Below are 15,908 nucleotides of genomic sequence, written 5' to 3'. Positions count from 1 at the left end.
TGATAAGAAAGCGGCCCTTCTTTGGGCCACTACAATTCCAATCACAGCAAATGGCCCGCAAGGACCATCTGTTGCTCTGTTGAAATGCCTGAATAAGAGGGTGAAAGAAGAGGAGATAGCTGATAAATTAGACCTCTCCTGAAACATCTATGTGCATAAATGTTACATCTAAAATAGCTTCATGCTGTCAAAGGAGGATAAGCAACTCTTCTGGTATGGCTTGGAGAAGCATGGGTGGAAACTTCTAATGGAGTGCTGTGTTTGAAAGGAAATTTAAAGTCCAGATAGGTTGTTAGGAATGCTACATAGAGCCGTGTACCTTTCTATAAGCTGCGACTTAGCTGGGCTGCAAATAAATTGCTCGCATAGATGAAGAAATCACAGTGTGAAATCGTATGCCTGGTGCTATGCAGGAGGTCAGAGCAGATGAACACAACAGCCCTTCTGGCCTAACAATCCATGGAGTCTACCAAATCTTGCAGGAGGTAGTCTCTATGCAGACAAAAAACATAAAAAATCACCTACACAGTTACAGTAACAATATATGGAAAATGGGGAATCTTAAACAATGTGAATTAGTCAGAGGTCATTTTTTATTTACTGAACCATGTATAGATGTGTAGGTGGCAGAGGTAAATTAAACTCATCCTTAGATTCAATCACCTACCAGATTTGTCCAAACTATATAAATTATTTAGTCTAATTCCTGTATATTTATGTATTTTGGAACAAAAACAGCAGCATTGGTGGGGACTATCACAGAAAGGCTTTTCCAAACCACCAGCATCTGCCTCTAAACATTAACTGGCTTGCTCACAACTGAAATGCACACAAGAAAGATTGGCACCTGCTAATGAAAACATTGCTTCCCAGCTATGTTGGGTAAACATCAGTTTGATTAAATCATTTTGGGTTTAATAAAGAAGAATGCGTTAGGGTTAGGAGAAACACCGCACAAGTGGCTGGATCCCCATCAGGTGCAAGGGATATGAATATACATATACATATATATGTGTGCGTGTGTGTATGGACTCTCTAGTGCATGTTTTTGTCTGGCAGAGCCCTCGGCGGCGGGGGGCAGCTCCGGGCCGGGTCGGCGGTGCCGGTGCGGCGTTTGCCCGGAGCGGGGCCAGGCGGGCTCCCCGCGCTGTGCCCGCAGCCCAGCGCCGCCGGCCCGGGCAGAAAGCGGGGCGGCAGCCGGCAGATGGAGCACCAGGCCAGAAACCGGGCTGGGCAACGCGCTGGGGGGAAGGGGGGAGCTGCAAAACTGCCCGCTCCTTTGATTCATAAAATACATAAATCCGCCGCGATGAATAATAACAGGAAAAAGCGGTGACTGTGCGCTTCCCACGAGGCGAAAATACTCAGAAGTCCCAGCACCCGCAGGGTGCTGCCTGTCTTTAGCCTGGAATTCATGTTTGGACGGCAGCTCCGCAGGGTGATTGCTGAGATTCGCGCACCTTCTCGTGCTCCTCTTATCTGTTTCACTCGCCTCCGTGGAAAAGTGTGTTCCCATCACCACCCTGCAAATTAACAGCACGGAATGCCGTGACTGCTGCTTGGTGTTGTAAGACCTACCATGCACAGTCAGTGCAGCAGCTTATAAAGTCTGCAAAGTAGAATAGTTCTGTTTTTTAAAAGAGCGTTAGAAAAAAAAAAAAAAGGCATTTTCAGGAGCCCTTAAGAAAAAAAAAAAAGTTTAGATAAATGGCCCACAGGCAGAGATAAAGCCCTGAATTTCAAGGTCCTATAACTCTCACAGAAGCTTCATCATCATTGTCACAGCTGACGTACAACATTGATTTTTGTGCTATTATCCAGACCAGCCAGGACATAATGTGTGAACATCTACCACCTATTTTTCCACTGGCTTTTATTTCTAATGTGCCCCAGACTCCGAGCAAATGTGAATCTGAGCCCCTTAGTTCAGTCAAATTTATTATCCTTAAGGGAGGGGGCCCGAAATCACAATTGTAAGTGCTCCCTCCACTCACACACGCATGCACGCACACACACACTAGATGTGCTGTCTGTGCACCACTCCCCTATTGTTTTCACTGTAACTGATTTTGGCACCAGCTCTTTAGCACTTTGGAAGGGCCTTCATTAGCACTGGGACACTGTCCAAAAGGAATCCAGAAAAATCAACACATGGCTGCTCTTGTTCTCATGATAAATGACAGCTTTGGCTGAAAAACAACAACAGTAAGGAAGCAAAACAAAACCCAAAAAGCAACAAGGGTAGCCATAATGTGAATAGGAGAAGTCAGACATGACTAACTCAGCCTGGATGAGGGAACGGGCTTGGCTAGGAGGGGGCAGGGGAATTCCTCCCTGGGTACTGTATTAAAAAAGTGGCTTGGTTTGGTTTGGCCTTTACGCTGACACGGGGGGCTCGTTCTCGGAGGGGAGCGGAAAAACACAGCCAGACCTGACTACGCCACTTCGATGACGTGGAGCAAAGGGCACCAGCACAGTGAGCTGTGGAAAATAAAATGTCTGCCATCCTCATGAGGAGGAAGAGGGACCCATGTCCCTCGTGTAAAGCAGAGCTTACAAATGCAGAGAATGTATTAGGCTGCCGTATTAACCCATTTATTCCCCAATGGCTGTGTTTACACTCAAATCCTGAAGTGCTTACTCAGGCAAAACTCCCAGTTGACCTAGTCCTGAAGGCTTTAATCAGGAAGTATGCCCAATGACTTCAATGGGAGCTTTGTCTCAATAACTATTCAGGATATGGCCCATAGGGATCTTGAAACTAGAACTAATTGAATTTTTTGCACGACATGCCTTTTCACTTGAAAAGAACCCTTTTTATCCAAAAACAGTTCTTCACAAAATGCATCAGTCATTTTTCTTTATTGGAAATTTTCTATCATATTTTACCAGAATGCTTGCAAACTTCTTACTTTGTACAGTTAAAAAAAAAAAAAAAAAGAAATTAAAAAAGCTGGGGAAAAACCAAATCCTTATGGACATCTTTACTTTTTAGCCAAGAAAAAAAAGACAAGCAAATAGCATTGAAACAATGTTGATGAAAACTGTGGAAAACACTAGAGAATGTCACAAGAAAAAGTTAAGTCCTTTTTTAAAGCAAGGAAAATTGGCTCAGTGAGTTTATTTTGTTACTACTGTTAAAAATTCATTTCTTGCATTTTGATTTCTTACATTAAGAACTACGATATACTACCAGTGAATACAGAAGTTTGCATATGTAGTTATCTTAAATCACCACAGACAATTTTTGAAGTCATTTTGTAGCCTTTACAAACAAAACAAATGTCAGCCCTGACATGGGAAGTCTTCCATACACTTAAGCATAGGAGCTATAGGGAGTCCTTCAAATTGTACAAAATTCAACAAATATTTTAGAACAGACTGACATTCAGAACAGAAGACAGATGTGGAAAGAAGCACCATGAAGAAAATTTTGAGGCAAACATCTACACAGATTTTTTCACATAAAAATCTGTGAAAAGAGGTACAAACCCATCCTAATTGTGACAAAATTCTCCTGGACTGCTGAAAAAGTAGGGTTTGTGCCTTTATTTTAAAGTCTGAGAATAGCCTGCTTTCCCAAAAATGTATTTCAGGGTCTGGAGTCCAATTCAAAAATGTTTTAAAATACATTTTGATCTTATCTTTTCAAATGAGAATATCTATTGAATTTCAGGGGGAAAAGAAATAAAAGAACAATTTAAAAATCTGCTGTATATAGACCAAAGTAACATTTTCCAAAAATCCTCCTTGAGCTCTACACACCACGTATCTCATCCCAACTTGGCACACATCAGATGGCTGGTCAACAGCGACCCATGAGAATACACACAAGACCCTCACACATCAGCTGCATTACAACTTGTTCATTACCACGCACAGCATCCCACATTGATCATGAATATATATCATTAGGAAACAGGCTGTACACTGATGAGAAGGAGTTTGGAAATTGTCCTGCTTGAAATTCACATGAGAAGCACATTTCCGATAGGTGCTTAGCCTGTTGACTTGATATGGTTAAAAGCTAAACAAGTATTATACTGGAACTTGCACCTGGATCTCTATCCATTCAAAAATATTTAGAGACATGTCCTATAAACTGATTTTTATTTTGCTAATAAACAAAAGGCCTGAGGAGATTGGCTGAAAGATCCCCTCTGGTCTCTGAATTTAAATCAAGCTTGGGTCAGGCATTTGTTCTGAAACAGCATGAAACAGCACACCTCAGTGTTTTCAGATGAGCTTCATGTAAAGCTAGATCTTTGCAGAGCTACAATTCAAACAAAAATACAGGGACACTAGTAGACTTGAGTTTATGCTTTCCCACATCTCCCTTGTGAAGCTAAATCACTGGGAACAGTCAGCTGAGTGACTTCTAAATTCCCCTTCACACCCACCCAATTAAACTTTTATCATATGGGTTGATCCTGTGATATAAAACACAAGTGTGTCTTAATGCAATTTGAAGTCGCAGGCAGCCTTCTGGGAAAAGGGCAGATGCCTGATGTACCTTAAGCTGATGTATTGGATGCTGTTTTTTCCTGCTTTATGCCATTAGTACACTTGTTCACCATCTCCCCTACCACATTGCCATCAGGGAGATCTAAGCTTGGCAGCAGGCTGGGATCCCTGCCTCTAAGCTGAAAGAGGTTGAGCTATTTGCAGAAATAATGCTTTCCAGACGTACTAAACAGCACTCATCTTTCCAGATGGAGGGGCATTAGTGTTGCTTCCAGCCATCTCTTCACCTTCTGGTGTACTTGCCACTCCTCCTGTATGCACCACGAGCCTTATGCTTCAAATACCTCTCCTGCATGCTGAGAAACTCTGCGAGCTGCCTGCACCTTGCAGCCCTTGGAGCCAGCTGGAGGAGGCATATAGCCCATCCCATTTTAGCGTGGGACTCCTGTCAGATGGGAAATGGGACAGGAGGGAAATGGGGGACTCTGAAAGGAGCCAGAAGTTCAAGGGCCCTTTTTTTCTCTTGTGATCTGTATTGCTACTTAAAGGATTTTAAAAGGAGAGGATTTGGCAGGTAGAGATCTGCTGAAGAGAAGCTTGATAGCAGCCAAGCTAAAGGGAGGAGGAGAGAGAGAGAGGGAAAGTCAGTGATGAAGAGGTAACGGCCCCACTGCTAAACTAAAGCTTTTAATGGTCCCACAAGACCTGCAGACTGTCTGGTCCAACGACTGACTAACGGCTAAGAGCCAAGCCTTGAACATGCAGATCTTGGATCTGTGGCACACCAGGCTACAGCAACCCCGACGAGGTCATCTGGATCACATGAATGCTTCAAGTCAAACAGCTGAAAAAAAATTTATTTTTTCTTTTTTTTTTTCTTTTTTTGTTCTTCATGTGAATCCCCAGTGGAAGAAATCCACCGAACAAGCATGTTGATTTTGGCAAAGGCACACACAGTCACTCTGTTCTAAAGATGAGCTGACACGTGCAGATTCACAGATTAGCCATTTCTAAAGGTTAATTAAATATTGCCATTGTTTTCCAAGCTATTAATGTATGTTATTCTATTTTTCTCTGTTGAAGAACATCTGGGTTTTGGAGCTAAAAAATATGCAACCCTTCGTCCTCCTTCAAAAAAGGTCTTAAAAAACACACACAGGGTGTCTCCTTTCAATATATGGCATGACTGTCTTCAGAGTCACATTACAAAGTTGAGGAAAAAAATCTTTGAAAAAATATTAGGAAAAATGTTCTTCCATAGATCAAAACATTTGATGTGCATTCTCATCTACGGAGCGTGTCTCAGAAGCAGCTCACACGGTAAATGAGCTGTAGAAGAGGCTCCTGGTATTAGTCAGCCCTTCGTTATTTGCTGAAGTTACTCAAAGTGATTATATTCAGATATGTTCCTGCTCCATCCTTTGATGCCAGGATATATTACAGCCAGTTTTGTTTACAATGCTGGCACTGCTAGGTAAATTAAGTGAATCTGCACAGCTTTCCTTATCCCCGTCCTGTGTCCCTTCTCAGCACTTTGGACTCATTTTGTGAACAGACTTGAGGTGAAAGAAAGAATGAGTAGGACTAAGAGAATGCAAGTAGACAAACGCTGATTTGGTAGTTTTCTTGGCAGGGATGTAAATGACTACAGAAGACTCAAGTCAGTCCTACCCAAGTGATCAAGCTTGGCAGCAGAAGCAAAGGAAAGCTAAGCTTTGCTTGCAGCTTTACTCTGCTGTTCCTGTGATAATGTGAGACAAACCAGCTTCATTCCTTGCACCAAAACTCCTTCATTACATCTCTGTGCCTCCACATCTCCATGTGCTGTCTGAAAAACCAACATGATAACATTTGCCTCCTCTTTGCACAGATAATAATAACTGCTTAAGATGCACTTAAAAAAGGGAATTCAATCCAGTACCTTCTGTGCCTCCATTTACCTCTCTGTCAAGAAGTGACAGTCACATGCAGGTAATTCGCGGTTGTGTCAGAAAGTTCAAGCTATTAATGCAAAAAAGAGCTTGAAAATTCTTAGTTGTAAGAAACACAGAAACATAAAATATTGTTCTCAGGATGAGAATGGGATTTTTCATATTCCGTGGCTACTTCTCATCAACCAGGCTTTGAGTTTCAACTTATGCTGTCTGTAATAATCAAAGTCCCTTGCAAATCCTAAAGAGATTAACCCTCCCTGTTCCTGATTCTGGCCCCAACTCTGTTCAGGTCCCAGTCACCACCTAGGGTATAGTCTTGCCAACTTATGAATGAACTAAACCTGCTGATGATACAAATCAAAGACCAGTGATGGTCCAACTCACATTCTTCTGCATGACCTTACCATCTTTGCAGCCAAGCTGTAGTAGTACCTGACCCCTTTTTCACCCCCTCTCTAGGATGTCAAACTGTGGTGGATCACTTCCCCTGTTTACCTGGCCACACTGGCAGGAGATGAAGGGACCTCTGTACTGTCTTTTGCATCCCTCTATAGGGATCAAGGGCCAGAAAAACAAGGGCATAGAATTCATGGTGGGGGATAACCCTGGCTTGGAGCAAGACCAACCAGCATTTGCAGCATGGCTGCCATATCCTGTGCTGCCATGTGCTCTACACCACCATGTGCAGTTGGTTTCCCTACTGCCCAGTGCTATTACATTCCTGCTGAGATCACCACAGTCAGATGAAATGAGAATAACTCTGTTATTTATTTCTGCTCTTCTTGGAAGGATTGACAATTCCTTCTAACAAGCATTTCACTAGTCGACAAAAAGTTATCCATATTGCAGTCCCTGTTCTGACCGGCAAGTTAGCAAACAATAAATCTTAATTACACTTAAATGCTAGAAATTTGCAATGAATGGGGCCACATTAGTCAGTTGTAAATTGGTCCTGACTCCTGCCTCTGCTTTGGCTGGAGATGCAGCTGCAGGAATACATAAATTAGTTTTTTTATTTGTTTGTGCCAGTAGAATCAGTTGTAGTTGTTTCTTAAGAGCATTTCCAGTATTAGTGGGCTTACTGGCATTCATCCTATTAGCATCTCTGATGCAGGTGCCATCTGGAAAGTTTTATTTTAAAAGACTTTTAGTATTGTACTTGGGTTAATAAGAAAGCATTATTTTTAAATATCGCGGCAGTTTTCCAGAGTGCAGCTCAGTCTCATGGCATCTGCTCAGTGGATACTTGTTACCTTTGGGTTTATTGAAAGAAACACTCTGAATAACCTTTTTGTTAGCAATCTGCTTTATAGGCCCTGCAATGGAACAGCGCTGGAGTGCAAATGGAGTTGCTAGCAGAGGGGATTTTCTATGCTGGAACAAGCTCTTTGGTATTCCAGCACTTATGTGTCATAACATTCAATAAAATCACACAGACTCCTCCCCACTTCCCTCTTTGTGAGATTCTGCCATCTTAATTCAAGAACTGGAGCTCAGTTGACAGCCTAGCCAAGCTCCACTCCCTGTGCAGTTCCCCCTCTGGAAATGGAGGTCTGGGAAGATTTCACCATGGCAGCACAGGCAAATCTATTGTGTATTGCTTTAAACACTGCAATGAGGCCAATCTTAAGTGACTGCTCCTACTGGTTGGGAGCACTGACAAATTACACTGAATGAGTAATGGCTCATTCACAATAAATTAAAAGAATCGCCCACTTCATTTCCAAATTTCATCCATTCCAATATTTAGCCTTCCACGGGAAAATGATTCAATGGAAATCCTGTTGGTGAACAGAAGAGTTTCATTTATACTGAGCAAAGTGAGTGCCATTGCCAGAAAAAACCCTAATACCCTTCATGAAATTCACCTTTATTAGTAGCTGACAGAGTTATGGTTAGCAACCCAAACTAGCTATTCAGCACCTCCCATTAATGAAACCAGAGCAGAAACATTTTTTACAAAAGCATCAGCTGAAACTTGTGCTCCTGTTTGGAGACACCATTCTTAATATACAAAGCCAAATTTTGCAGAGTCAAGTGCAAGAAAGTTGCAACCATAAACCAAAGTGAAGGAACTGAAATGGTCTTTTCCTATGAAACAGTGGTGTAAGAACTAAGTGTCACACGAAGACTTAGGGCCTAAACTTCTGACTGGGTCGGTTCTGGTGTGGCTCCACAGAAATCAAAGCAACAAAAGTGCAGAGGCTGAGCTGGTTCACAATTCCTAAGTGTTTCTTCTACAATTCAGTGTAACTTCTATTCTGGAATAAGGCCTGGATCTTTTGAAATATGGTCGAGTAAAAATTAAAGAAATAATATCCTCAGAAACTGTGTCAGGACTTCTGTAAGCACTAGGAAAATTATTCTAACTGAATGAAGTGGAAACTCTAGATTTGTGAGTGTTCCTAGCATTAAAACTGCAGAAACAAACACAACCTTGGGAGGCTCCTAAAGGTCCACCATCTGTACTAAAATAGCAAATAGTACAGGAGTTGCCATTGGACAGATCACCAAAATAACCATGTTCTGCTTAAGCTTCATTTAGAGAACACAGACTAAAGTAATAAAAATTGTGTTTGGGAGTGGCAGTGGATAGTTTTCTGGCTGAACCTTGGATTTAGGTTCATTTCTAAAGAAGGCAAAGTATAGTTAATCTTGGAAGAAAGAATATCACCAGTCAGCTGACACCAGTGTGGTGCTGTCATTCTTTTATATGGTTCTTTTCTTCTGGTGCCATACCTGATTTATGAATAATTTACAAGATAAAAGTTTATTGACAAATTCTAGAAGAGAGAGTTGAGTTCAGCTTTGTGGTTTAGACAACAGCTGCTAGAAAGATGGACTTCAGCGTGAGCTAACAAGCAAGTGATATAAGAAATATTCTAGGAGATACTTTAGAAGCCTTGGGAATGTTATTTCTGGATGCAAAAACAAAATGTTGTCTCTAGCCACTGGGCAAGAGCACTCAGAAAAGACCAAGAATAACTAAAAAAGCAGGTGGAATTTGCAAATTAGTTCAAACCAAGATGAACAAAGGCAGATCGTTTTTTAAATAGAGAGAAATACCTTTGGTAGCAAGGTCATATCTGTCAATTTTTATACTGCCTGTAAGGAAAACTTTCTCCACTTGGATGAATGTATTTCCTCACATGTTTTTCCACATTGTGTCAGGATGCCTACAGATGTAGGGATCTGTGTCTCAAAGTGCTACTCAGCCAAGCAACAGCAGTGTCATCAGGTGCAGTGACTCTAGGTCTGCACAGAGTATCTGGCTGCAGGACTGGGAGATCAGGTCCAGGCAGTCCAGGAGCTGGATCAGAGCTGATGACCATCTGTACTAAGTCTGTCAGCCAAAACTCTCTTGGCCAGTACAGAGCTGGAGAATGATCATGTCTTTGTCTCTTTTTGATCTTTCAGATTATCCTGGGAATCAGGGGAGCTACTGGAAAGGCACAATACAGGGCTCAGAAGGAGAAGAACAATCTGATAAAAATCCTGGACCTGAGCCTCCTTGGAGCAGAAGATCTTATTCTTGAAAGCAAGCAAATCTGTTCCAGAGCCTTCCCACTGTTGCCTCAATATATAAAAGTTAGTATTTACTACTTATGGATTGCCTCTTCAGGAGGATTCTGCATTTTTTCAGGCTCTTGAAGATGAAGGACCATTTGGATTCTTTCAGTAGATGTCATCCAGGTCTGATTGTGAAGCCTTCATGGAAATGATCTCTCATAATATAAATCAGTCACAACTCTGTGAAGTGTCATCCTGCTGAGGTTTGAGATCAGAATTCTCTTCAGGCCATTTCTCTATCTCCCACCTCCAGGAAATTTGTATCTAATTTCATAACATAGTTCCTGGGCCAAAGTTCTCTGACTACAAAGGTCGTAAAAAATTAGTGGCAAAATGTTAGTGATGCAGCTGTGATTAAAGTCCTTATCAAGGAAAGGCTTTTCCCATGTACTTTTATGTTCAAGCCACCAAACCAGTTCTGCAACAACATGTGGCAATGAGAGCTTCCTGTATAGCCGATGTCTTATCTGAGAAAAGACTGACTTGACTCAGAGCTAATGAGGCTGCAGACTAACTCCACAAGGCAAATTCACATATATTAGGCTGGCATGAGATCTAGGTAATAGGGTGTTGGGATAATTTTGATACCCACAGGAATTGAAGTACTTGTAATAAAGGAAATATGCCAACAAGGAACCAAGATTTTACTGATCTGGAGGTAGTCATTAGCCCCATAGGCTGAGAAAGAATTAGCAACAGCTAATAGGATGCAGAGAGATGTGCATATTTATGTGATCTGAATGCCATGCCTTATTAGATGGATTCTTGCCACTGTTAGGAATTTTATAACAATATTTTTGTTTATGAGGGGGCCAAATAGCAGGGGTTTTGCATACAATCGTTTGACCTGCCTCCAGTCTACTCTACTCTTTCTTGTTTCCATGTCTCTCAGTGAAGAACTGACAAATCTGGCACTCGATACAAACAGCAGATGGGACAGCCTCCAGTTTTTGTTTCAATGCCACCAGTAGTCATCAAAGGTGAGGAAACTAAGCAAGAACCACAAGCACATACCCTTTCGTTATTCTTTACTAACTACACAGAGACACACACAGCCTAGGGCTGCTGCTGTTTAGTGAGATCCACACTTGAGTATAGACACAGTAAAGGAAGATTCACTCTCCTACAGACCTGAAAAGCAGCAGCATGTTTACAGCTGCTCCTCAAGCTTCTTGGGGGAGGAAAGGTGAGAGGAGAGGTGAGAGGGACAAGTTCTGACCTGCTCCAGGAACAGGGGCTGGAGGCGGTTCACAGGGACACTGACAAGGCAAGGTGGAAAGAGGGAAGGAACAAATGAATGCATTTCCAAATGCAGAGCAGCTTCTGCCAAAAGCAAATCCATTAGCAAGATCCTTTGAAGAAAATGTGTAGGTAAGAACCATTAACCACTCCTGGGAGATAAAGCATTGGCATTGAATATTTACTCTACATAGAAATGTGTTCCTATATTCCTGACATGGTAAAACAAGCCTAGGACTCCAGCTCACTTATTATCCCCCACTGTTATTCTCTCTTTTCTTATGCTCACCCTGCTATGGAAAAAAAAATAAAAAAAGAAAAGAAAAAAACCCCAAACAACTCTATTAATGGAAAACATCTTTACTCCAGTGGAATCAAGAGGTGTGCACTGTCCCTGAACTTAGCTCTGACGGATTGAAGAATTCAGGTAATTTCCAGCTGCCCAACATCCATCTAAGTTTCTTTCAGTCTGAGTGTCACAGTGGTGACACCACTCTGACCTTCACCCTGGCACCACTTCTGAGCTATTCACTGTGTATTAACAGTGGTTTTTGATACAGGATCAAATGCTAATGATCCCACCTAGAGTATGCCAGTACCACCTAACCCTACCAGAAATATATCCAAAGTTACAGGCTCTGACTGCAGATCCCAGTGATCCTACTGAGTGATTCTGAGTGCCAGCCTGAGTTCCCACCATATCTTCAGACTACAAGTCAGTAGGCACATGTCTGGGCATGACTGGAGCATGTCCTCCAAAGCATGCTGAGATTCAAATATCAGGTAGGCACTTGGTCTCAGACTGTCCGCAAGACATCTACAAAGAGAGGAAGTGGACAGGGTACAGCATGGGCCATATTTATGGAACCACATATATCTATTTTTCACAGTCCTCTGAAACTGCCTAGTCCAAAGGAAGACCCATCAGTGCTCATCTCAAAGTGTTTAGTTAGCACTAAGTCTCAGTTTATTTTAGCTCTTCATCTGCAAATCTGCTACAGCACACCACATAAAACACCTTTTTTCCTTTGCAGCTTTTCTCCCCTAGTCTGACCTCGAGATGTGTAGATAGGGGAAACGGTGGCAGAGGAACAACGCGTCGCTTATCCGCTTCCTGCTGCTGACAGGCCTGCATGGCTTTACCTAAGGCTTGACCCCTATCTCTCCTGCACAGCTGCCCCAGCAGATGCTGTGCCCATCGTGGAGATGTGCTACTCATCAAGATAAAAGGAATAAGAATCTATCTCAAAGCACTTAGGTATGATTAAATAAAGGAGGCCATTTCCTGTGCTGCTAATCTGGTGCCTTTCAAAATCACTAACTTCACTTTTTTTTTTAAAGTTACCATCTTTTAATTCTCCTGGGTCTCCTCTATAGTTCTCCTCCTCCTTCCTGGGAAGGGGTGATCCACTTCATGATACGAGAGTGGCTCACAGGGCTGATTAAACTGAACTCTGTGCAACACAAACAGCAATTTTTCATGTACAAAATGAAAGAATTGTACTGCTCTCTCTTTTGAGTTTTGCCTGGGTCAGGATACCCAATTAACCTGCAGGCTCTTGTACTGGCAGCTACCTGCTCTTCACTTTGAAATCAAGTCACTCTCCTGTTTTGGGAGCTCTGCTGCTCTGGAAGTCTTCCTGTCCTTTAATATGACAGAACAAAGCTGAAGCATCTACTGTGAAAAAGTGAAAAAACCAGACTCATTCAATATGGCCTCTTATTTTTTGAGTATTGCAGTCTAAAGTTCAATAACATCTTAACTGCTTGGCCACTAAGAGACAAGGTATTTTAGGACTCTAATATCTGATGAGTATGTACAAAGTCAAGTAAACCTCTAGGTTGCATCTTCCCACAAACAAGAAACCTCCATACGTGTCTGGGTTTTTTTTTTTGTGTGCGTCATTCAGAGAAACTCAATCAGATTACAGACCTTGCTGGGCCTTCTTCATCAAATACCAGATGCTACATACAATTTCCCATGGAAAGCTCTAATGTTTGGTAGTCCTTTTTTCTTTTTTAATAAAACACCTCCGAATTTGCATATTTATCAACATGCGAGCACGTGAGAGTGAAGCAGTGATTGTGACTAAGCTGACTGTCATTTGCAACAGCCACACCAAATGTGAGGAAGGGCTGCATAGGCAGTGAAGTCCAATCTGTTCTAGGCATAATCCAACTCCAAAGCTTCAACCGTGGGGCTTGACACTTGAAGTGCAACAGACGTCTGATTGCAGGGAAGGCATCCCTTGCCTTTGCTTTGGAGTGCTGATCTGTGCATGTGTCTGCTGAGCAAAGGCATAGGCAAAAATAGGGTTGACTGTATCTGACAAAGTGTCAGATGCAGGGAGCATGTGCTGCACAGGGCACAATCCATATCTCCATCTCAGCCTAGATGGGCATGTGACTGCCATAACTTACTTGTTCAGAGCCCATCTTTACTGCGACCTACTTAGGGTCACCACTAGTATGGGGGTAGTTAAAATCTACAGAAACCATATGCAACTGATATTTCTCTGCTGCAAAGTTTAGCACAGAACACAGTTATTTACACACTGAGTCTGACTTACCCATATCTTATGCCATGAACAGCCTTTTACATTTGTGCAAAGGAGTGATAAACTACCACCAAGACAGCATGGTAATAAAAGGTGCAAGAAATGGAGACTGAGATTGCTGGCTCACAGAGATCCGTGTCTTTCAAAACTATCTTCTTTTCTATAAATACAGACTTCTAGCCAAAGCTAATTAATTATTTGAAGCTGGAGATTTGGGAAACAAAGGAACAGCTAAACCAGTGTTCTTTTCTCTTCCTCCATCAGACTCTACTCAGTGTGATTTCAAAATACATGCAGTGCTTTGGAGTGGACATTTTTGTCCCAACTTTTAAATTCACACAGATTGTAAGGCTATGCCATACCTTGAAATGCACTTGTATGTGTGAGAATATCCTGCACTGGCTGCATGGAGGCTGATTGCTAAATTTCCCAGGAACCTGAGTTTTTCTGCAGCCCAGAGCTTCTCATCATTAGAATTCCCCAGGTTTCCACCTCCTTCCTCAACAGCCATCTGTCCTGTCCACACTCCAGCTGCAGTCAGACATCCCTCACCACTTACACCTGATCTTTTGACTCTATGCACCTGAAACAATTCTCGCTCAATCTATCAAGCAATACACATTTAGACAATCAGGAAAGCTCTTCCAAAAGCTATGAACAAATTGCCCAGTTTAAAATCACCACTCCCTTTCCATGATATCCCAGGCAGGGTTAAAATGGAGGGGAAGATTTATTTGAGGAAGAAAATTCCAGTGCATTTCGATACCATAGTGCATCCTGATGGAAGAGTTTTGTAAAGGCTTCTCTGACAGTTGTTCCTTTGATGCTTGATGTTGTGATATTCTCATGGAATTATAGAATCTGTTGTGATATTCTCATGGAATTACAGAATCATTAAGGTTGGAAAAGACTTTCAAGATCATAGAGTCTAACCTCTGGCAGAACAGCAGCACATAAATTAAACTAAAGCACTAAGTGCCATGTTCAGTCACCTCTTAAACACTTTTGGGGATTCCACCACTTCCCTGGGAGGTTTGTTCCAACACTTAGCCACTGTTTTGGTGGGCAAAGTTAGCAGATCAGAGTTCAATATGCAAAAGAAGGTGATGTCTACACAGAAGGGCATTGCAGAAAGGGACACCAGCACAAGGAGCACTCGTGGCCATCAGAGTGTTGCAGATTGTCACTAAAGAGTTGTGGGATATGAGACTTGGAGAAGAAGCTGCTGTGCTTTGAGCCTACCTCGTCTCAAAGCCTAAGGACCTTATAGCATGTCTTTTTTCCCCCCCACCCTCTCCTGTTACCACCTTTATTTTCCATATTGAATTGCATGCTAGATTATTATCAGTATTTTGCCCACAAAACCCCATCCAACTTCTTTTTTGACACAATCCTCTTTAAATCCTTCCAAAGAGCAGTCTTTGGTTAGTTTATAGCTCAGCTAGGCTAGAATGAGCTGTTCTGTATCAGCAAGAAATCTGTTGCAGGACAGATGCCAGCATGATTACAAGAGATGAGTAAACCTCAAAAGGCCTAAGATCTGGTTGGGTTTCCATGAAGCCAAACCTCTGGGGATCATTTCTTCCTGCTGGAGAATCTAGTTTTAGAAATAACAAGAACAGGGAGTATTGTTTTTAATGCTATTTTCTGCTCCTGGTTTTAGGCCAAATTTGAGAGTGCAGAGGTGTTCAATTACTTTAATGAACAAATAAAACAGTTTTTCAGCCTGGAGATAGATTTGCTTGTGGTTTGTTTTCCATTCTCAATTTTAATTTTATCATTGAATTAGGTGGCCTACCTCTAGAAGTCTGTTGGATCACAGACATATCAGAGCATCCCAAATTGAGAAAATCTGACTCCTTACACTAGTTTGGTCACTGCCCCTGCAGCCATTGTTTCTATTACTTTCTAGTAATAATTTTTTTTTTGCTCTCTATTAATATTTTTTTGCTTTTTTCACTAAAGGACAGTGTCTGTTATTAATTCCTGTTAAACTGCCATCAACTTCCATGGAGCAGCTCCAGATTTACATTGTCATTAAGTACTGTTACAGCACCAAGTTCTTAGCAATAACTTAATTAAAATTAGTTTTGCTGATGTTACTCCTCTTTTTTTTTTTTTTTTTTTTTTTTTCCAGTCAAAT

General features: G+C 41.8%; 1 long non-coding RNA gene across 1 annotated transcript in view; it reads left to right on the top strand.

Annotated features, from left to right (window-relative positions):
• The window catches only part of LOC134430316 (uncharacterized), a 40,399-nt gene extending 27,947 nt beyond the window's left edge, over positions 1–12,452 (top strand). Inside the window, exons 3-6 of the long non-coding RNA XR_010030791.1 lie at positions 9,816–9,986; positions 10,861–10,948; positions 11,525–11,634; positions 12,242–12,452. This is a non-coding gene — a long non-coding RNA (uncharacterized LOC134430316). The remainder of the gene's footprint in view (positions 1–9,815; positions 9,987–10,860; positions 10,949–11,524; positions 11,635–12,241) is intronic.
• Positions 12,453–15,908: the final 3,456 nt, after the last annotated feature.

This window comes from Melospiza melodia, chromosome 1 (assembly GCF_035770615.1).
Source record: "Melospiza melodia melodia isolate bMelMel2 chromosome 1, bMelMel2.pri, whole genome shotgun sequence".
NCBI classification, from domain to species: domain Eukaryota; kingdom Metazoa; phylum Chordata; class Aves; order Passeriformes; family Passerellidae; genus Melospiza; species Melospiza melodia.
The sequence above is the reverse complement of the archived record's forward strand: the minus strand, read 5'-3'. Positions and strand labels throughout refer to the sequence as shown.